At 33.3% G+C, this 24551-nt stretch overlaps 1 protein-coding gene across 2 annotated transcripts in view; it reads left to right on the top strand.

The window, feature by feature from the left end:
* Window positions 1-24551, top strand: part of Tmtc2 (Transmembrane O-mannosyltransferase targeting cadherins 2) — a 635056-nt gene that overhangs the window by 191349 nt on the left and 419156 nt on the right. For both annotated transcript variants that reach the window (XM_085817680.1, XM_085817679.1), the window contains exon 2: window positions 17739-17871. The gene's annotated coding sequence lies outside the window, so the exon portion shown is untranslated. The remainder of the gene's footprint in view (window positions 1-17738; window positions 17872-24551) is intronic.

The following is a 24551-nucleotide window of genomic DNA, read 5'->3' on the forward strand; positions in this document are numbered from 1 at the left end:
AACGTTCTTAGTAGTTTGAAGTGCAATTACTGACCGTACTCTCTGAAACTGCGAAGAGTTCTACGAGTATTTTTGTGGAAAGTTTCAGAACTGCGAAGTGATCCTTTGGGTAAAATAAATTTCATGGAGCTGTCATCGGGTTCTGTGTGCATTCAATCTATTACGAACCCGTATGCTCGCAACAGTTTTTGTTGAATGTATAAGATATTTCTCCCGCCTTCTTAGCATGCCTTCGTGGTGTAATGGTCAACACACTCGGCGCGTATTCGAGAGGTCCGTGGTTGGAGTCCCGGCGAGGGCATTGCTCATTTTTATCTCTCTTGCTTCGAAATACCCTATGTCTCTACAGATGTAATAATATAAACCTAATTGGATTTTACTTTTTGCAGGAAATAAAATGGTAAACAAAGGTGTACTCTAATGATGCATGAAGAGTTTTAATCTAAGCGATTTGTGCTTCTAAAAATATCCTAATTAGGTCAAATTCAAATTAATTAATTTAAATTTCTTAATGTTCACGACCTTGAAGAAGAATCTTCGGTACTAATGAGGGCAACTAATGCTTTAATTATAGCAATAAGACTTTTTTCATTTCTCCCATTTGTCATTAACGCCTCAATATTTAAAGCAAATGATTACTCGAAAATCCATTACGTTGCATTAATATCTAATTAAAGAACCAACAGTCGCGTGAGTCATTCATTTGATTAATTATGGAACACTTAGTAAAAAGCTATTGGAAGTTAATTAGTAATAAATGGGGAAAATACGAGCATTCAGAGCACTTGTCAAACTAGAAAGTTGCGGTAGATTTTTTCTAACTTTGCTAGGTTTAAAAGACTTTCTACAAATCCTGCGGCGTTTTATTTGTACTCATTCCATAGTTATTTTATTTTAATGTCATTTTTTATAAATAATTCTAAATTGCTTAAATAGTGTTTGTGTCTATCCCAAAAGAACTCCAGACAGAAGTTTTAGAATTACTTCTAATATTATATAAGAACTTTAAATTTACTCTGAAAGTTTCGAAGGAAATATTTTATTCAATTCTAACAGATTTCGTCATATATTTTGAACAAAAATAGTTTTTTTCCCCCAAAGTATTTAAACACTTGAAGTCAAAACTGATATTTTTAAAAGCATCTTCGTTACAGTTACACCATACTCTTCATAACAAATGCTAAATATACTGAATTATGGGAAGATTTAAAATGGTCTATGCAAAGTTCAAAACTTCCTTCAATGCTCGCATAAACGTGTTGCCTGAATGTATGTCACACAAATAAATGAATTCACTAGAGAAGTATGTCAATTTGAAGCTTAAAAAAAATTAAATTAAATGTTAGACGGGTGTTACTTTAAAATAAACGTTCTCTGTATTTCAAAGAAATTTTGCGTGGATTTCTCCTCTTTAAGAAGTATTCTTTCTTAAGAAGAATACAATATTTGCTGTTTCAGAAAGGACCGTATCAAGTTCTGTGTCAAATGAAATGTCCAATTCTTCATGAAAACCGAAATCAGTTTCAGTTTGCTCAAGCCTTAATTTTACTTTGCTATGGTGTTATATGGTATTTTCTTCCTCCTTTCTGCAGTACTTCGTGGTGTAATGGTAGCACACTCGTCGCGTATTCGAGAGGTCCAGGCTGGAGTGCGGGCGAGAGCATAAATATTTATCCTATCTTCCGCTTCAAAAAAATCGCCTAATAATTCTACAGTAGAGCTCGAACTAAATGGTGATGGATGATCATTCTTCACCTCCAGGTTTTGACGACTGCTTCTTCTAATCACCAGCCGCCCTTTAAAAGATATTTTTTCTCTCCTTTCTGCATGCGTTCGTGGTGTAATTATAGCACACTCGGCGCGTATTCGACAGTTCCAGGTTCGAGCCCCAGCGAGGGCATTGCTCATTAAGTCTCCCGCAATCAAAAAAAAAAATCCTAATGATTCTACAGTTTTACATCAATAAACGATGGAGTGTAAATAACAAGAATACGCTTTTGTAAATAACAAGAATATGCTTTTGTAAATAACAAGATTTTTTTTACCTTAAGCATATTCTTGTTGTTTACAAAAGCAGTTGTTTTAATTTTATATTATCTGAAATTTTTTTGAAAGATGTTATAACATTTCTTCGATTTCTTAATATTTTATTTTCTTAATAATGGTTAAAAGATTGTGAACTTTATATTATTTTTCTAGTAGTTATCTAATTTGTTAGCCTTTTCTGTTATTTCTTGTTTCTCTCTCTTTTCCTCGCTAGGATGTAAATGAGTTGAAGTGAAGGACAGTGCATTTAAACTGAAGTAGCGGAAAGGTTAGTCAGAGCGCGTTTCGCTATTGAGTGCGTACGTTGTTGTTTCTACCAGCTCTTTGCATACTCAATCTCGGCTTCGCATTCTTGCCGCAGGTGTAGATTTGAGCCTACCTGCTAAGTTAAATTAATTTGTGGAGTCTTGAACTACTTGCTTAATCTTAAATTTAGTTCGGTTTACCATTATCTTCAGTTATTCCCACAAGTGAATGGTGGATTTGTAAGCACAAAATGTATGCCGTCTGAAAATAAATGAGTTTAACAAAAGGGTGTTTTACACTCTTCTCCTGTTATAGTCATCGTCTAGTCTTAGCGATAAATAGCTTGGAGAGACATCAGGTTAATTGGAAAAGCATGAGAGATGAAAAATTAGCAACCGCCTTCGCCGGGATTCGAACCATGGACATCTGGAATACTGGCCCAGCATGCAGAACCACTACACCACGAAGGCACGCTAAAAAGGTGGGAGAAATACCTTATATACTGCCCCCCTTTTTAAATAGCGACTGGGGTTTTTAGGGTGCCAATCGCCAAATCCTAGGTGTGGAGAATCCTCATCCAACACCCTTTTAGTTCGGGCGCCACTGTAGAGAAATTAGGTATTTTTTGGAAGCAGGATTGATGAAAACTTAACAGCGATCGGAATTGAACCGCGGACCTCTAAAATACCAGCCCAGTGGTAGAATTACTACACCACGAAGCCACGTTATGAAGGTGGAAGAAGTACCTTATATACTCATACTTTTAAAGGGCGACTGGGGTTTCTAATGGACCCAATCGCCAGATCCTGGGTGGGGAGAAATAATCATCCACTACCCTTTTAGTTCGGGCGCAACTGTAGAGACATTAGGATTTTTTGAAAGCCGGAGAGACGTAAAATTATCAACTGCCTTCGCCAGGAATCAAACCACGGACCTCTGAAATACCGGCTCAGTGTGCTCACCACTACACCACGAAGGCACGTCAAGAAGGTGGGAGAAATACCTTATAAGCTAACAGACTTTCACGTAGGTCTAGTAGCAGTATATGCTAGCCAAGAATACGAGATAAATTTTAATTAGGGAGTAAATTCAATAAGTAAGGCACAAAATGCAATTAAAAATAACCTAATGAGATATTCATCTGAAAAACTGCTTCATTTCTCAACGTAATCTTCATAATTATTTATATTCTTACCTGTCGTTTTATAAGTACTCCAACACTAGCTGCATAAAATTCTTTCGGTTGCAGTCTCAGCATATGGCCGGGAAATTCCGTATAGAAGGCTGCCTCCTATATTCATTACACATGAAAATTTCTGCTAGCTTTTAATGTATTTCATTTCGGTTTGGATGTCTATTGGAAGAAAAGGAATCAAGGTACAAAATGAGAGAGTCATTTATGAACTAAAATCAAGAAAATACCACTTATTCATGACATTTTGAGGAACTTTGAAATTTCAGGGCTAAACTCGTAACGCTCGGAGGGTTAAGTTATAAGGTATTTCTCTCACTTTCCTAGCAAACCTTCGTGATGTAGTGGTTCTGCACGCTGGGCCAGTATTTCAGAGGTCCGTGGTTCGATTTCCGGCGAAGGAGTTGCATATTTTTCATCTTGCCTGCTTCCCCCTTCCCAAAAAAAAAAAAAAAAAAACTAATGTCTCTACAGAGTCCTATTTTTGAACATCATCATCATGTACGAAGCATTTGTTTCCAAGAATTGTTTTAGAGAACCAAACAGAAGCTGGCTTACAGTATCATTTACTCCACCTTCTCCGCTGCTCTTTCTCTGTACCAACAGGATGCCCTTCTTCGGTTTCCAGCTTCAATTTTGGACTTATCTTGAGAAAATGTCTCGATCTACTTTTGCACTGCTCGTAAGGCCCTGCAAATGTATCTTTCGAGTAAAGTCATTTTGACCCTCCCCCTCCCCCCCCGAAAACAAACTGGATATCAGAACATTACTATTATTTTATCTCGTGTACGGTCGTAGAGTTCCATCGACAATTTAAAACTGAACTGTGCATGTGTAACTGGTACTTAGCTGCACATGCGTAGCTCGAACGAAACTAATAAAATGGATATCATGACATAAGATGATTCTGCTACCGATTAACCTACATGAAATGTATTAATTAATATTTTCAAATATATCATGCTAGTTTGTGAGTTACTTGATAGATTCTTCTGTATTAGTTTATGGTGTCCGTGGAACACGCAGCGGATGAAAGCGTCGTAGAGAAAACATTGGAAGACTAAAACACCGTCATACAAAACTTCTTAGAAGAAAGAAAGCAAAGAGGAAACACTTTCATACAAAGCATCGTAGAAGAAAAGAAAGCAAGAAGAAAACATCACAATTCCGAAACGCAGTGGCAGAAAAGGAAGTGGTTCAAAAACATCGCAGTTTTAAGGCATCGTGGTATAAAATATTGTGTTAAAAAATAAAGCCTGTACTAATCATCGCATGATGATAACGTGGCAGCCAAGTGTTTTTAGACTTTAAAATTTTTAAATTCATGTTCGCGTAGTAAGCGGAGGAACAAATCAGGAATATTTTTGCTTCCATATTTCATATTTTTAAATAAACTAATAAATATTTGCTGAAAATTCAAGAAGAAAGCTTAAGCATTCCAAATCTGAGACTACGTCGAAATTTAAAGCACATGCAGCACTTTATAGAATTTTAAAGTTAAGTAATTCACTATTAAAAAGTCTTTATTAAATTACTGTATCTTCCGGTGTATAATGCCGAACGGTATATAAAGCGCACTTATAATAGGTGTACATTTATTAATTATTAGGTACTTTCGCCATATAACGCGCAAGCTTTTGTTTGAGAAGAAACCTGAAGGAATGCATGTGCGATGCTTTCAATTCGAAGATTTTTTCCGAAGCATTCGGACAATGAGGCACTGAATTGACAAGCGATAAGGTGAGCAATGCGTGTGTGGAGAGAAATGCTTGAGGAAGTAAATAATTCTGCAGAGATGGGGGTTTGTAGTCAAGGTAGATGTGCACAAGAATATTATTCTAGGGTTTCAATGAAAATTTTTAAGTTTATAAGGTATGTTTTTTCTTTAAATAAAAAAAAAAACATTTAGGTACATGTAAAAATCTAATTTTAGTATGCTGCTTTTTTTATTTTTTTTTTTTCTCATTTTTATATCCGGTATGTAAGCCGTAAATTTCGTTCTTATTTTTTGTATTAAAAGGGCGGCGCATTGTACTCCGGAGCGTACGAATAATTTCTTTTATAAAGTTGAAATGGTCGATTTTCCTGAAAAATATAGTTTAAAAAATTATTGGTAAGGAAATAATTATTGGAAAATTATTCGAAAGGAAAAGGAAGATGAGTATGTCGTGAGTTCACCTAAATAAAATTATTTAATTAATTACCAAATCCTCTGTGATATTATCACCATGCGATGATTTGTAGGTACTTTTATTTAAACACGATATTTTCTACAAAATTGTTTTAAAACTTCAAAAATTTTCAATTGCTTTTCTGCTACTTAACCGCAAAGTTTTGTGCCACGATGTTTTAGATCTGAAATACTTTACCTTGCTTTCTTTTCTCCCTCGATGTTTTGTACGGCGATGTTTACTTCTTCCTTTTTTTTTTTTTTTTTTTTTTCCTCGACGTAGAAAATTTACACATAAACAATAGATAAATCCACTGCGTATTAATGCTGAATATTAATATTCAGCATATAATTATTAGCATTCATATAATTGAATTCATATTTACTATAATTAATATTCAGCATTTAATTACTTATTAATATACAGCAACGGAAAATAAATATGAATACCATATATATATGCCATGAAGAAAAAATAAATAACAAGAACAGGAAAATGTAAATTGCGTTAGGTTCGATATTACGCAGAAAATTTGTACTAAGGTCTCCAGATGAATTTGAACGGAGGCAAGCGGATAAAAAACAAAATTAAAGCAAAACCTTAAGGTTATTAAAAATTATTTTTAAGTTACCGTATATAGACACTAAACGAAAAGGTAAAATACAACAAAATATTTTATTTCAGAAATTCTATGTAAAATCCAAGAAAGATATACAAAATTATTTTCATAGAATAAAGATTAAAATTCTCCAAATAATTTATGGAAACTATCATGCCCACTCATGAAAGTAATCTTGAAAGCCATTAATGGAAAAAGTAATTTTAAGAATTTCGATTAACGGAAGAAAAATATAGTTTCCTGAAAAGTGCTTACTTTTCCTTATGGTAATGGGATTTTTTTTTTTTTCAATTTAATTGCTTATTCAAGATTATAAAATGCAAAGTTTACACATTTATGTCAAGCAGAAAATTATCTTCCGCTGTTTTTATTTATGTAATGATAGTAGAGAAAACAACATATAAGAATGAATACTTTTATCACCTAAAATTCATACATTTTTTAAAATTTTATCTAATTGTATAATAATCTAGTTGTACTCAAGATTATTGTGTATACTGTCTATGGCACGGTCATTTTTCTATGGCAAATATTCTTACTAACTTTAAAGTCATTCAAATATCCGTACATACGAAGTCAGATTTGTTGTGATTAAAGTCCAATATTCTGTTACTTTGTTGTTACCATTATACCATATTTCACACACCATTGCCAATCTGTATAATGTATATAATAAGCTGCCTACAGGAAAGTCGGCAATACTATACTAATACCATAAAAGAGTTGCGAAACACGCTGAGATAGCTTCCCCGCAAAGCGAACTTAGGGTTGCCAGATAGCGGCAGAAAAAGAAAGGTTTGTCAAATTTGGCGTGAAATTGCTCATTTATCATTTTTGGCGACAAAATTGGCGATATATCATAGACGAAGCGAGAATATTCCAGAATGCATTATAACGGCTTTCTCGGGGATATTCTCGAAGGTAGGTTAAAGCTATACATACCCTGCCGGTACGGGGAGAAAGTATTGTCTTGAGTTCAGTATTGTCTCGGTCGGGAAGTGATTGACCGAGTCGGGAACTGTTATTTAATGCTCTGCTGTGAAGCTGTCTTCGCAATTATAGCCTGATAGTCTGAAGGCTGTGCTGCTGATTGTTTCAGCGTGTTTATCGTAGTTTTTCGATTACTGTAAACATGCCTTTGGAACTGTTCTTTTAATACTGGCGAATAAATTGTGTTTAGATTCTTCATAAAGTGTTATAACCAATTACTCTAAATCCGCGAACCTGCTGAACGCAACAATATGTTGCCTAATCTATATGTTCAGTAGAATATCACAGTACAATTTTTTCCAGTAAATGGGTTTATCTACTTTTGAAGTCGTAATGGGTTTACGAGCTTTAAAATAGGATTATGACACCAAAAAAAATTTTTTTTTAAACTGAAGTGAAAAAATTTTCAAGATTCTTAACTCAAAAAGCAGAGGTTTTTTACAATAGAAGTTTTTAAATAAGTAGTTAAATAAAACCAAAAGACCGGAAGTTGCTTAACTCAAAATATAACCAGTGCTTGCTTTCTCATTAGTTAATAGGCCCACTAATGGCCGAACACTGATTTTGAGGATTTAGCATTCTTCATTTTTGTTCTATTTAATACTGCTATAAGTAATACATACAAGCAAAACATCTGCGGATTTATGAGTAAATTTATAAAGGTACTGAGCGCTGGTAGTTCGACTAGATTCGATTCTAGGCAAACGGGCTAGCTAAATGGGCGTTTTCATGGTTTTTACTCTTGTGCAACGTCGATACAAGCCAATTCCCCTTTGAAAGTCTTCCAAGAAGGCATCTTTCTCATTAGGCAGATAATCGCCGCGTACTTGTCATAATCAGACCAACCACCAAATCTCTAAATATATATTTTTAGATTAATTTATTGTAATAAATCGAAAGGCAACCGAAGTAAAATATATATTTGGAATGCATTCTCATCAGAAATCGTATTTGAAGTCTTACATCAATAGCTTTAAAGAAACAAGTATTTTAAATATTTAATTTAATGTCTTGAAATGTTATGAAATCAGTCTTTAAAATAAATATAATAATTTAGAAAAGCTCTTTTATGTATTTGTGTCTGATTTGACATTGTAATCTGCAAAATACTTCAATACCAACAGAAAATTTCTACAACGTAAAAATCAATAGCATGCTCTGATTGGAGAGATTATAAGTAGCTAACCCGAGTGGCTATAAAAATTAAATTAAAAAAATTTGATGATATTGTACGCAGTGTATATTTCTTTGTATGATTTTGAAAAACATTATTATCACAGATATTTTAGCAAATGTTTTTCTTTACTTTCCTGACTTCATTCATTGCGATCCATATAACACAGATCCTCTCCTTTTTCAGAAAAGCATTTTTCTCAAATATTTTTTAAACCTGTCTTAAACTGCAGCAAAATGCTGGTTATTCGAATACTTCAGAATACAGTTCTAATATGCAAAACCTCGAATAAATTGAGAAAGAAATGTAAAATTTATTTCAAACTAGTTACTGTATTGTTTCAAGCTCCCCTCTGGACAATATCCTTTCCATTCTTTTAACATTTCATTTCAGTAGCCAATCTGTAACGGCAAATCAGTTTTTAATGACTGTTTAATTTAATCTGTTTTAGGCTTCCCTAATTATCTTTTCTAATTGACATTGAGAAAGCGTGTACCTTTGTTTTGATATAAATATTCTTTTAACCTAAGGTCATGTCAGTAATTCTTTACAGGCATGAAATTTCACTTAGATCAAAATCTTTCTGTCACTCCAGCTACTATGTAACTGTTTCTTAACGTTTTAAGACCTTTAGCATTTAATAAAATTCCTAGATAAACAACATAGCAATAATATGATTTACCTCCATTTCTTGGTCATCATAAGATGAGAAAAAAATGGAGGAAACTTAACATCTTAAACTCTTTAAATCTAATCGTTTAAATTTTGATATCTGTAATCATTTGTATCGTCATTTATTTATTCAGTTTTCCAATCTTCTTGTCTTCTCTTAAGAGCTTTTCACATACTACTTTAGTCGAGATTAACATTCACCATTCCATAAAGACATGCATTAATGCGTGAATGAAGGCGATATGTCTGGTTTTACATCTATTACTTTAGTTAGATTACAGAAAATGCATTAACATATGCAAAAAACAAGGATAAATGTCACATGTAAATCGTTCAACTTAGCCAAAGAAGAACTAAAGGCGGAATTCCGTAGTGGTAGCAGTATGCTAGTTCAAAAGTCAGCCGAAAATGAATTCCAATAAAATGGATCTTGCATCAAATAAGATCCATTTTATCGAAATTCCTTGGGACGGTGGACAAAAATTGTACTGGTAAAGGCTTTCTGGGCTGTAGACCTTTCAAGTAAGAATGAACCGTGACCTATGCTACATGAGTGATGTCACTTCAATGCTTGACCGATGCCTGCCAGAGATAGACTGCCCTGCACAGTCACAAAGTCACTCTTACCGGAAGAGAGGGAAAAGCTGGTAGCGCTCTCTTTTGGATCTTTGTGGCGTCTTAAGATTCCTCCACAAGCTTCTTTCTAAAAAGTTTTACTTTGTGGCTAGACCTTGAAATTGGAATGCTCGAATAAATGGACAGTTCCAATGGCTGCTATTCTTAGTCTAAATGCTATCTTTATGTTATTTATGTGCAATTATTTGTGTTACGATTATGTTATATGTCCTTTATTATAGAGAAAAACGTAAGGAGGTCGACGAAGAAAACTGTATAAGGTGTTTCCTTCCTCCTACTAGCATGCCTTCGTGGTGTAATGGCAGCAAACTTAGCGCGTATTCGAGATGGCCATTCTCAAATCTCGGCGAGGACATTGCACATTTTTCAAATCTCCTGCTTCAAATAACCCAATGAGTCTACAGTGCCGCCTTAACTAAAAGATAATGGATAATAATTTGTCACCAACAGGATTTGGCGATTGTGTCCCCTCATTCCCAGTAACCCTTTAAAAGAGGGTGTACATAAGGTATTTCCTACACCTTCCAGCATTCCTTCATGGTGTAATTGTAACACACTCGGCTCATATTCGAGCGGTCAAGGTTCTAGCCCCGGCGAAGGCATTGCTCATTTTTCATGTCTCCTGCTTAAAAAAATCCTTGCTCTAGTCAAACAGCTTGCCCCATGGGAAGCCAAGGTTTGGCTTTGCCTAACCGTCAACAAAGTTTCGTAGTATGATTGCAAAGTCGTAAACCTGGGTCAGTCAGTGCTAAAATGTAGAGGGCTGCTTTGCCACGGGAATTTGACGAAGCTAGACGAATATGAATGAAATTTGACGCTGGTGGACTAAGTAGAACCCCACGGAACTTCCCTTTACCAAAGTGATATTACGATTGTTGTTGCCTAATCACTTTACGTTCCTATCGTAAGTAATCGTTTGATGGAAAATTTAAGATATGGCCCTTTGTTATCTAGAATCATTAAACGAAACTCTAGAAACAAAAGCAAAAGAACCTTGGTAACAAAATATGTGAGATATGGCCCTTTGTGTATCAAGAACCAGCTAAACGGAACTCTAGACATAGACATAAAGGAACCTTGTTAACAAAAAATTTGACATATGGTACTTTGTTTATCAAGAATCAGCTAAACAACAGACTAGAAACGGAAATTTGGTAACAAAATATTTGGAGTCCGTGTGGAGGAAATTCCTGTAAGATTCCTCACCTTAATAAGGCATAGCTTCGTCATGAAGAATGGTTACCAGCTACTTTACTGTGTTCAGAAGAAGTCCTGGAAAAGGACTAAGTCCCATTTCAATTGAATTTCATTTATACTCTTAAGGCGTACTCAGTAATAATTATAGTTGTAAATGTGTATATTTTAATTTCGGACAAAAAATTCTAAATTCTAAACAGGGAGTATTTAATTAAGTTGCGACTTAAATTAAAGTTCCTAAAGTATAAAGTGAGTTGTCTATTGATTCTGCATATTTCAAGCTACAACGAAAGAGTTTCACGCCAAACTTATTAGACATATACTACGTGTTCAACTGACTATTTGGTAGACAACAGCTATCATCAAATGACTGGAAGCAAACGTGGAAAAAAAGTGTACTTTAAAGGAGACCTATATACTTTAAAAATAACTAAAAGTTTCTTGAAAAAATTAGAAAAAGTTCTGAATTACATTTAATGAATTTTTTTCCCATCCAGAATTATCATCTTAAATGGAGTCTGCCGAAAGCAAACAAAACTGGTTAAAAATAACAAACTGACACCAACTTTCTGAGTTTTCTCTCTAAAATATGAAATATATATATATATATACACCTTTTACATTTAAGTTCTTTGCAGAGTTCATAAAGAACATTATTACAACATGAATTTTTTGGAACATTTCTTTCGAAGGAATGCAACCTCGACAAAAGAATCTTATCGCATCGGTTCTCTAGAGGTTTCTTATGATATGTGGACCACTTAACTTATCTCTCTGCTCACCTTTCTCTTCCAAATCGAAGCTCATATAAAGACTGAGCATTAAAAGAAAAAGAAAAATGTATGAAATATAAAGAGCGTCAAATTTTCACCCCCCCCCCCTCCCCAATGTATAGGAAACTTTGCCGGCACATATTTTGCAGACACGATAAAGATATTCGTTTTTGCTCTGGCATATGCGCATTTAGATAACACTTGCATTAGTCTTGGCTGTGGCACGTGGTGCAACATTAATGGGACATTTATGTTTCGCTCATTGGTAACGAAGTCATGCTACTCAGGTTTATTAGACGATGCTCGGGAAAGAAACGCACTCGTGATACGGAGGAGGAAAAGGAATCTTTATCGTAACTTTTTGAAACGAAGGAAGAGAATGACTAGAAAGGTTACGCTTTTGACTTTCAGTATACGTGGTCGGAATATTCTGAGTAAAAAATATTGCCGTTTATAGGAGATAAGCGTGATGTTGTTTTGAGTCAAAAAATCCAGTGCCTTGAAAGACATGTTTTCTGAAGAATGTTATGTTCTTTGTGTGAATTTATTCCAAAGTATTCGCCAGTTAACATGATAGCTAGTATCTTCGTCAAATTATTATCGTCAGAATATAGCTTTAATGATATTTCCTAGAATAGGAGCAAACGTTTGCGGTTTCTGCTCTTCTTTTTAAACGTTTCACTTGATTACATTTCCAAAAGCATTTCTGCAAGGAATTTCTTGAAAACATATTTTAAAATAAAAAAAAATAATAATAAATAAAAAAAAACTGAAAACTTTCAGATTTTATATTAAGCCTAAAGAAGCTGTTTTTAACTTTTTGCGTGTTACATTTGTTTATTAAATACCATGTACTTGAAGATTGGTTAAATTGCAGTGTTCCCATTTATAAAATTGCACGACTCTTCGCTATTCAGAATCTCTTTTTATAACTGAGGTGTCGAATGACAAGATCAATATCCTAGAGATAGAAAACAAAAGTGGATTTTCGGATTCTATTAAAAATCTGTAATTAACAACAATCAAAATTTTAATATTATTCAAAAAAAAAAACTTACAGATTTCAGATTTTATATTACGCCCAATGTGGCATTTTTTAACGTTTTGTGTGTTACCTTTTCTTATTAAATATCATGTTGTTCGCACACAAACCATAAAATTGAATTCAACAGCAATATCACAAATTATTTAAAAGAACATATCTTTAGAATTTCCGATAAACAGTTTGGAGATAAAAATGTTTTTTTATTCGTTCAGTGTTGCCATTGCTCGCGTTGAAATTCTTGAGTTTGTTAATCGAAAATTTGTTAAAAATTTACAAAATAGGAAATAGATACTAAAACAAATTCCAAATTTGGGCTTCCAGTTGCCCATATTCGGACTACGTTATTCAAAATTCGATATCCTCTAGGTACCGTTGTTTTTCACAATGCGAGAAACATACATTCATGCAGATTCTTCATTATTTAATTTCTTTAAATATAATACAGGGCGATAATATTTGGTGGCAACAATTTGCGAAGTGAAACGGCCTTTAAAAGTGAATCAGCAAAAAATGCCGAAACGAAATTAATAGCCCTTCTGGGCAAGTTTCCTCCTTGCGCTAATCAACAAATAATGAACAAATAAACAATCCTGCATTCTAAAATGCAATCTATTATTTCGAAGAAGAAGTTGTGTTTAATAAATGGCAAGAACTCTTAGGTGAAGGAATAATAAACTAAAACTTCATTATGATGTAATTCTTTTTAAAGTAGTTTTGTTTTCTCTCTGCCAACCTCATCTTGAGAAGTTACAGCTTCAAATATGTTATTATAATTTTACTTTAAATATCTTATTGCAATCATTTCAAAATATTATATTCTGTTACGAACTGAAAAGTAAAGCCGCCTAGACGGGATAGTGATCAGTAACTCTGACTGCTTCACCGAAAAGCCAGGGTTTGAATCCCGAAGATGGTATGGGCATTGGTAAATGTATAGTGTCTTCCAATTCTTTGCGGCCTGGGACTACATAAGAACATGGTAAGCCGAAAGTTCTCTCGTGTCGTTTGGTGGTAGGGGAGACTGAGGAGACCTCGGGACCACCCCGGGAAGTTCTTCCTCAAAATTGAAGTTCAACCTCCTTGTTGGAGCTCTAGCAACCACTCCGCTATGGACTATGGCTCGACAATGAATAAGCAATTTTAGAATGTAAAGAAAATCAAAGTATTGTGAGAAGAAAGCGTAATATTAAACATATTTGGGACTAATCACTTATAAAGTTTAATTACTACTAATAAATAACATCAACACTCATTTCAAAATGAATTTCTGTTTAAAACCTCTGGCATATATGCATATGGAATAGAAGAGAAACACTGCAATGTGACAATCAGAATCGCAATAACAACCTTGTATTTAGCGTACATATATTAAAACACTCAATCGATTTTGATGGCAGCTAACGGTCCCTCCTCATCAGGAGAACGAAATTACTAGAAAGGGGAAAAAAGAAGAAAAATAAAGCATCGGCAAAGGAGTCTCAGAAACACGTGGTCGTTATCAGCACTGCACGGGATCGTGACCGGATATTGAATCAGATTTACACTAGCCTCCTACTTTTACTGAGCCAGGCTATATGATCAAACATATAACACAGACTAAAACGCAAAAAAAATCAGCGAAGTCAAAAAGTAGGGAGCGTGGGGCAACTGCACCTTCACGCACCAAGTCTGAACTTCGAATAAAATATATGCATATGTTTTTTTGCTTTGCTTTTAGACCTAAAATTATATAAACAAAAAAACTTCGTAAAATATTAGAAAATACCGCTAAAATATTGTTAAAGAAATGTGTAAGTGACGCTTGCAAAATATACATTATAAAAATTTCTAAGGATTATGTTAATTTTATTAACAGTTAAATTTTGAGTTAAATTTCCTTTCCTGTCGGTTCTTAACTTCAACTTACTACTTCCGGCCAGAACGTAGTTTTAGAATCACGTCTGAATACATAACGAGGAAGAGTGGTATTTAACCGCGAAGTTCTTCGGTCTTAATGAGAGAGTTACCAGGTATTCTGTCTGCACGCGTCCGCCTTTTTAGGCTACTCTCTCGTAAGTTAGTATTACGCTGGGCCGTACTTTAGGCCCTTGATAACTTCGCAGTCTATTAACGTTAAAGAGCCAAATCGGTTAGAATCTTGATAGCTTCGGCTATATCTCTTTAGTTTAGTATTAGTCTTAGTCTCTTAAGTTCAAAGCCCAAGTGTCGGCTTTATCGTACACTCCAAGGCGGAGTTTGTTCAGCTTTAGTTGGAATAATAAAGGGCTAGTTTACCCTTCTATGTTGTTGTTTTCTGTCACACGAACTCAAGCGATTATTCGCTTATCAGTTCTGAAGATTCTTCACGTTCAACTGTAACTTAGCATTTACAAAGTGAGGAACTCAACAGTGGCGCCCGAACTAAAAGTGTGTTGGATGAGGATTCTCCACACCCAGGATTTGTGTGTTCAACAATAACTCAGCATACAGTTCAACAGTAACTCACACTTTCAACAGTAACTCAGCATTACACTGTGAGGAATCCTACAAACTTTTACAGTAATCATTGTTATTTTAGACGCGTTCAATAGCATCAGCAAATTTGACCAATTTTCCAATTGACTGATCATAGAGTGTTCGAAACCTTCACGATAAAAAATAACAGTTCATGCAAAATGTTGTTGAGAAGTTCTGATAAATACGAGACGTACATCATTGAAAATTAACTTGTTGAGTATTGAGCAGAGAATTTTTATAAAAACAGTAACGTATGAAAGATCTTATGCATCTTTACTTGGCAACAATGTGTGCTTATGACGGATGAGATTAAAATTGAAAGCAATAATATAGGATTTAATAACTCGATAAAAGCATAATACCTCTTCTTATGCAAGATTCTTACGCTTCTTAGGTAAGAATGAGATTTTAGTATGCCAATTTTCCTTGTTGATTGATTCTGAGCCCTAGCATTCCTTCCTTCATAATCCTATGTTGAGAAAGAAAGAAAGAAACGTAATGAAGAAATGACGAAAATTGTGTCCTAGCAATTTGTGCCAAATACATTAAAGTTCCTAAAAATAATTCCAAAGCTTACCTGAAAAAGAACCCATAATTTTGGCCCAACTGTCAACTGAACTAAATTGCTTTGGTTAACAGTCCAATGCTTTCACACTAAGTATCCCAAAGACATATTCTTATCTCTGTTAAGTGAGTGGTATTCCTGCACTAAGGAGATTGGCTTTAAACGGAAAAGAAAAGAAAAGAAAAATTTGTCTTTCTGGGTGTTCTTCTCATTCCAACGGTGGTTTATTGACAATCTAAATCAGGGCTATGTGATCTTTTGCGAAACTAGTCTAAGACTATGTGTCAGTATTTATTTAATAGAAAACGCTTGAAGAATTAGTACCTCTGAAGTATATTTGCCAACATGATCTTTTCATACCTGGAAAACACTAATAGTTAGAATTATGACCATGCTTTTGTACTTTCTGTTTCACTGCCATAAAGTTAAAGGAAAAACAGTATTAATGGAGGAGGGGGTAGAGATATTTTACAAAGTTTCTTTTAGTGTGTCGTAATTTAGGAACACCACATCCATTTCACATATGCTCTTCCACTGATGAGTACATATGTAGTGTTCAAATTAATTCTAAATTCTAGAATGTCATTGAGTGATTGCCAAGTAATTTTATTTCGAATTTTTCATTTTTCATTCATATTAATATTTTCTTATTCAAATCAGTTGGAATAATTTAAAGACGTAAACATTTGAATAAACTTTAATTTATCTGAATATTTAATAAACGATGATTCAAAAATCAGATTCCATATCAATTCATTTAAAAGAAGTTGTCTATTTACATTAAATAATAATTTATTAGTATTTTATTTACATAAATTATTTTAAAGTAATGTTCAATCTTTTAAATGAGATAAACATATTCTGCGGCTTAAAATCTAATAATACGAAATTTAAATAATATTTTTTCCCATTGTTGCGTGCGTACGGGTTCGTAGTAAATTGAATGCACAAGTCCAGTGAAAAGTGAATAAATGTTTTTCTTATCACACCAAATAAAACAAAACGCTGAAATTTCCTCAGAGATATTCGTACAATATTGCAATATCTCACAGTAGTTATATTTTAAACTATTGAAACGTTGAATGTAACTCAATTCAAAACAGAGAAACTTAGAGAAGCGCCTGGAATTCGCTACAGTAAACAACAACAGTTTTCTAAACAACTGAACTGAAATGTTTTCGTTTGGCTTTTATAATCTATTAATTATGCTCGAGAACAATCGGGTATTTTCTGGATTTTCTGGATAGCAAGAGAGTACAATTACGAGATATCTATTTATTAAATTTTAAATGCGCGTGCTTCTGTATTTTAATTTTTCCGGCATAGCTTTCTCTTCAAATAAGTCTCGTGCTGTATTGCACGAGAATATAAAACAATTTCAGTTTTAAATTCTGCTAAAAACAGGTAAATAAATACAAAAACCGTAACACCATTAAGACCATTAGCAGGAAAATTATGAAATAGTACATTAGCATAACTATTCTTTATATTGAATCTTGTATGATATTAAAGATATTTCTTTTAATATACTCATGAATCTATACAAAATTTCTTTTAAAAATAGATACCTACTTATTCCAAAATGATTTAATTCTATCCGCAATCATGAGTTTTAATTCTTTCAAAGCAATTAAATTACTGAACATTTTATTTCCCATTATATTCAAATAGATGCGTTAACTAAGTTTTTGTTTTAAATGTGAATGGATAGTTTACCAAGCGGTGAATTCCTAGGATTTTGTAACAGATGCAATTCCTGCTGTCAGACAGAACATAATAAAAGGTTTCATGTTTCATATTAAAGGTTTTATGTGTTGTTTATAATTAATCGTAAAAATAAAGAATAATTTTAGCTGTTATGAAATATCTCATTTGATTTTTAATAAATGTCTAATTTTCTCTATTTTATTTTTCAGGAGAGCGAATGGTAGATTTCCCATGCTTACGACTTTTATTTAAAATACAAGTTTTAATCGTAGCTAAATGGAAAATTGTAAAGATCTCGAAGTAAAAAATATCTCATATTTGTGAACTGGAATTTTTCCTGAAGTAAGTACTTTTCCTTTCCGTTTACTAGTAGAAAACATTTTTTTTTAAATAATTTTTTTTTCATTTGTTTGTTGGCAATGATAACAGCAGCGTGATTTAAGTTCTCGAAAACATTTATATGTTGAAGAAAGAAAGTTGACCACGAAATTAGTGACTTGTTGATTGGTATGGCGATTCGTTAAGGGGTCTCGGTACCTTTTGAATTATTTTTTTTTTCATTTAAGAACGTTCATCTATTTTTTTATGAATAATATTAAATGATTTTGTTAGACAAAGTGATTTTATGTTGAAAAAAAGTTTTGTGTGTAATTTTTTTAATTTAAAGTTTTTGAAGAAAAATTTAAAAATTAAATTATCTTTCTTCTCCTACATTTTCAATATCCCCCCAAATCTTTTTATTATATTTATTAGAATATTCTTAATAGCATTGCAGATCGATTTTGCAATTCATGAATTAATTTCCGAGAAAAAAGTAAAAGCACATTTTTATGCAAAAGCTTTGAAAAAAATATGATCTCAATTACATTTTCACTTCCAATAATTTTTCTTTTCAGTATTTTGCAAAACCCATCCCTTTTTCCATAAAGTGCATAATTTTAAACAAACGGTAAAAAAATAAAGTAATTTAGTCCATATCTGTATAAATTTTAGGGCTTAAATTAAAAGGATTTTTCGAAAAAATATCGCATATTTTAAACGCAAGAACTCAGAAAGAACACAGTTTAAAGAAAACTTACATGAAAGAACGTAAACTGTCTAAATGATCATTAAATCATTTCAAATTTCTGTAAAAATGTATTACTATTAAATGTATCTAACACATACATATCTAAAACAAAACCTAGTACTGTTCAACTGGTTAATGTATAAGGTATTTTCTTTTTTCTACTACCATGCCATCGTGTTGTAACGGAAGCAGGCTCGGCGCGTATTCGAGAGGTCGAAGTTCGAGTCCCGTCGAGGGTATTCCACGTTTTTCACATCTCCTGCTTCAAAATGACTTAACGTCTCTACAAATAAAAACATAAATTACAAGCTTTTATTTAAAACTTTATCTGGCTAGAAATATTGCAAAAAAAGTAATCATAAAATTGAAGCAGAAATTTTTCTACCTGTTTTGTTTTGTAAAAGAGGTCCAAAACAATTTTAATATATGAATTCATTATAATGCATTTTACAACATATTCATACTCAATATTAATAAGACTAATTTGTCGTTTGTTTGTTTTCTAAAAGCAAAATTTGAAATTTGAACAGGCGTGAAACATTTTATTTGAAACCTCTCAACAGCATACGTGATTTCTTCTCTTTATCCATTTGGTCTCGTACTTAAGTACATTCTAAAAAAGCTAGATGTATTTTAGTTAGTTAACACAACTAAAAGTTATTTGGTATTAGTTATGACAACTACAAGTTTGTAACAAACTCTAGTAAATTCATTGGCTAGGAAACAAAATTCAAAATGTCGTTTTTTTATTCTATTTGGTCGCACATCCAAATTTTGATTTTAAATTAAAATTTATTCGATTTTAAAATCGAACACAAAATTTCGATTTTAAAGTTTGTAGAGACATTAGGTTAATTCGAAGCAGGAGATATGAAAAAATGAGTAATGCCTTCGCCGGGACTCGAACCACGGACCAGTCGAATAAGCGCTTAGCGTGCTGACCGCTACACCCCGAAGGCATGCTAAGAAAGCGAGAGAAATACCTTATACACTTACACTTTAAAAGGGCGACTGGGGTTTAGGCCTAGACGGGCGCTTTTTTACCAGGGGACCCAGTCGCTAACGCCTGGTGGTGAAGAATCATCATTCACCACTTTTAGTTCGGGCGCCCCTGTAGAGCCATTAAGTAATTTTTTAAAGCAGGAGATGTGAAAAATATGCAATGCCCTCGCCACGACTCGAACCTCGGGCCTCTCGAAATACGCGCCGAGTGTGCTGACCATTACACCACGAAGACAGGCTAAGAAGGCGGGAGAAATACCTTATAAGTTAAAGCCCAATTTGACAGAAAATAGCGATAAGAACGATGAGACAATGAGAGAAAAAAAAACTTCTTTAAAATGGCAGTGGAATTTAACTAATCTAATATAAATATAGCCAGGAATATATAAACAGGTACTCTCCCAGCATTTTGATTAAGGAAAAGCAAAATTTGTTTTTTAACTACTCACAGTATATTTAATGCAAAATTTCATTTATGCAAAATTTCATTTTCATTTGTTCATAATAGTTCTGGAAATTATTTGGCTGATGCTGCACTCTTAAGCTTAATACTTAGAAGGAAGAGAAAAAAGAAAACAGAAAGAGAACATAATAATGTAAAATTAAAAATTAGGGAAAAAGTAATATTGCTCTCAAAATTGATAGAGGTGTTTAAAATCTTCGCCAAACTAAGATTGTTTTTATTGTTTAACTCTGAATGGTTGCTTAAAATCGAAACCAAGCTGCTTGGTGACTTAATGGACGTAATCCTTACTCTGCGGCATTTCTGTATCACTTGACTACATTTTGCAGTTTATTTTGGTCTTAACTGGCGGATCAACATTAGTTTAAAAATTCATTGTCTAATATTTTCTTCATATTATATAAATTGTTGATCAGAATAGGCGAAATACTTTCCATGTTTTCGTATACAAATGGATGGAACTTCGGAAATCGATAGCAATATCCGTATGATAACATTAATCACGATTGCATTAAGCGGCGTAAACTGTACGCACCATTAGCATGATGCATTCTTGAAACTTGTTCTCGACCTTGTGTACACAGATAATAATAAAAACTTGCGAAATTAATTTTTTTTTTTTTTTTTTTTTTTTTTGTTCTACTGCATGCGGCTTCGAATCAACTCAAACCCTTCTCCTTTATCTGTACTTTAAAGAAAGAAAGAAAAAGATAAATAAAATAAAAGTATTCATAAGTATCAGGTCTTGTGCCAATCGATCAATGCCACAGCATCGCTCGATCAAACGCCTGGAGAAGGTGCTGCAAATGTAATTTCATAATGTTAAAACAAAACGAGGAAAGACTTTATCTGGCTGAAAGGAAAATGAAGCGAGTTAGTTGTTATTAGTTACAACATCACCCTGTTGTGTAACTTGCTCTGATAACTGTCGTTAGCTATAGCTGAGCTCGAACACTGGTTTTTGGTCCCCCCTGTAGAATGCTTTCGTGCGTTTATACAAAAACGAAGAGCGCTATACAATTTGTTTGCGTGAAGTTTAATATTAAAACTAAAGATTTCTATACCTGTCTTTGGATCTCGGTCCAAAGATCCACAAATAAAATTTTCCTGCTTATTCATGTGATATTTTGAATTACATATTTTTCATAATGTGACTAATCTGGAAAAGTTCAGTATATGTTATTTCATATACATTTATATTTAATGCAATATTAAGAGATAAAAGAATAAATTTTTCATTTTGTGACTCTCCCCGACGATTACCGTATTGACTTCAGAATAAATGATAGTAAAATCACAACTTTAGATCATCATTAGGCTGTGTTCAGATGCTGGTATAAATGTCATAACTGGTTTAAGTGGAGCATCGGTGCTAGGTAAATATTAATATGAAACCAGAAAAAAAAAATGAAAATCTGACAGCTATCAGATTTTACATTACGCCTAGACGGGCGCTTTTTTAACGTTTTGTGTGTTACCTTTATTTATTAAATATCATGTTCTTCGTACTAAAACCATAAAATTCAATTCAAGAACAATATCGCAAGAGCATATCTTTAGAATTTCCGATACACAGTCTCACGCGCTGGAGATAAAAAGGTCTATTTTCCATACAATGTTGCCATTGCTCGCTTTTAAATCGTTGAATTTGTTAAACAAAAATTCGTCAAAGTCTTACAAAGTATGAAATAGATAATAAAACAAGTTCCCAATTCCAAATTTGGGCTTCCAGATGCCCATATTCAGAATGAAACGTACGTTATTCAAAATTCGATGGCTCCAGGCGCCTTTGTTTTCTCATAATGCGAGAAACATACATACATTTATGCAGATTCTTCATTATTTAATTTCTTTCAATGTAATACATTGCGATAATATTTGGTGGCAACAATTTGAAAAGTTAACCGACATTTATAGTGAACCAACACAAAATGCTAAAATGAAATTAATAGTCCTTCTGGACAAATTGCCCCTTTGGACTAAAAAATTTTTCTTCAAATGGTCATTTGTTGGATTTAATTTCATATTACTTCTCTATTGGGCACTCTAAAATTTTCTGTATAAGAGTACTGCAAAAACAAAATGAAAATTTATATAAGTATATGATACATAATTCTTTATATTTCGCTTTAAAACTATGTTAAACGGTCAAGAAATTAAAAACTTATGGGGTAATTGCAATGACTTTTACAATCGCAGAGATATTCCCTTTTCGAATTTTTCAGTTTTTAACCTTTATAATCAACTACAGGGTAATTTATGTATATTCAAATATAAGCTAAATATCCTTTTAGAATAATTACTAATAATTCATCGTCTGTCATCAAGTATTTAATTCGAAAACATATTATCGAACACCTTGTATTACGAACGAATGATGTATTAATTTAAATATGTAGATGATTTAAATATGTAGATGCATTACGAATGATGTATTAATTTAAATATGTAGATGAATATACTAATCGACACTGGACATCTGGTCTTCTTAGGAAGTATACAATTAAAACAGAACTCTCACAGGAAAAGGATGCAAAGGACTTTTTCAGTAATCCAAATAAAGTTTAACAGACCGCAGCAACTCGTGCTCGAAGAGACCAATACTTTTGGCTTACAGAAAAGATAATAGATAAGCTAAAATGAATTAAATTTAAGCAAACCTAACGGCTCCACAGTTTAACTAGCGTGCAAGCTGACCGAAGTTTGGCGTAACAAGCCTAATGGCAAGAATAACACAGCGCCGCAGAATTGTAATCTAAAGAATCAAAGTTAGCAACGTGGTTCTCAAGCAGGCAGAACACGCACTGTTTTCTACCTGTAAAAGCTTCTTTTAAGTACTTCTTTCTTTCTGTCTAATTTGAATATCTCGCACGCAGGAAATTTACATTTTGGCAGAGAAATTAGTAGGGATTAATTAGGTAGGAAATTTATATTGAAACTTAATTTTTGTTCTATAGAATTCGCACACAGTAATTATGCTGCTCAAAATTTTGGGATCATGAATTTTCCTATGTAATGTAGCGCGAGACAAGTTTTAAGAGAAACATATGCCAGAGTAGAGTAAGTAAAAGTAAGAATATCAGCGTAAAGTTCATTTAACATTAAGTGAATGGATATATCGGTAATTTGGCGAGAAATCGCCAAAATTCGAAAAATGTGGCTACCATTTGGCGACATTTTAGTCCAGTCCCTGTATCACCGTAATATGTATCGAAACTTAATAAATATAATTGACTAATGTGCTAGCTATAACCGTAATTCCACCCTCGTACTGCTTTCCAGTAATTTCGAGAAGCAGAAAGTACTAAAAATTTCTCCGAGGCTGGTTGAAAACTATACAAGGTCGAAGACAGAACATCTGCTCTCAGTTGCTTAGTTATTATTGTTCTGAGTTGTAGTTCCGCGTGAACTGAGATAGATCCGAGTTAGATGCCCTTTGCATTGCGTTGTGTTTAACGTTCTTAGTAGTCTACCGATAACTACGATTATACTGTGAACACTTGTACGAATATTTCTGTGGAAAATTCCCGAGTTCTGAAATATTTCTTTTGATAAAAAAATAATTTTTTAAGCTATTATTTTACTTGTGCATTTAATTTATTACGATCCCGTACGCACGCAACAACACTACTAGATTACTATCTAGTAGTATTAGATTACTATCTAGTAGTATTAGCAACAACACTACTAGATTACTATCTAGTAGTACTAGATTACTATTTATTTGTCTACGTTTCGGCAGATAGCAGAATTTCCCGCTGGGATGGTGTGCAACTTCGTTTCGTTCACCTCGGTGGTCAGAAGCCCTTCAGCGTCGCCCTCACTCACTCGTTAACCATAATGCCTAAAGATGCGTTCAATTCATAGCATTTTACACAAAATTTGACTTGACTATGGTTTCACCTAATCTTCATAGAGAAAGTAGAAAAGGTATAAAAATATTACAATATTTTTAGCGACTCTTTTAACTTTTACCTATATATTTTAATATAGGAAACATTTAAGCTGCATAGATTTTTTTGTATGGTCTTACCGAAGCAGCTTAGTGTTAAATTTATTTGATACAGTTTTTGTTGATGTCAAATATCTAATGCTGAATGTAATTATTGCTGTAACAGTGGAATTCTGCTTTTGCATTCTTTTGTAAGATTGTATTAGCTGTCTAATGTTTGACTGACTTTCAAGTGAAATGTAGGAATTTTGGCATAATTTTTAAATATACCAAGAATCATTTGAAACAAACTCCATTTCTGGGAACTTACAGCGTTTGATAGTTCAATCTATGCTGAAATTCATAAATGCAAGTGATTTTTTAGCCTAAAAGAGCGTTAGGCCAGAAGGCCTATTAGGCTAAACGACATTTTGGCTCTGAATCAATTATTGTTGCAAACAAATATTATCGCCCTGTATTATATTTAAAGAAATTAAATGATGAAGAAGCTATATAAATGTATGTACATTTCTCCCATTGTGTAAAAACGACGGTAC

The sequence above is a fragment of the Stegodyphus dumicola genome, chromosome 5, assembly GCF_044657685.1.
Source record: "Stegodyphus dumicola isolate Sdum_Otavi_A_Nest chromosome 5, ASM4465768v1".
Lineage (NCBI taxonomy): Eukaryota > Metazoa > Arthropoda > Arachnida > Araneae > Eresidae > Stegodyphus > Stegodyphus dumicola.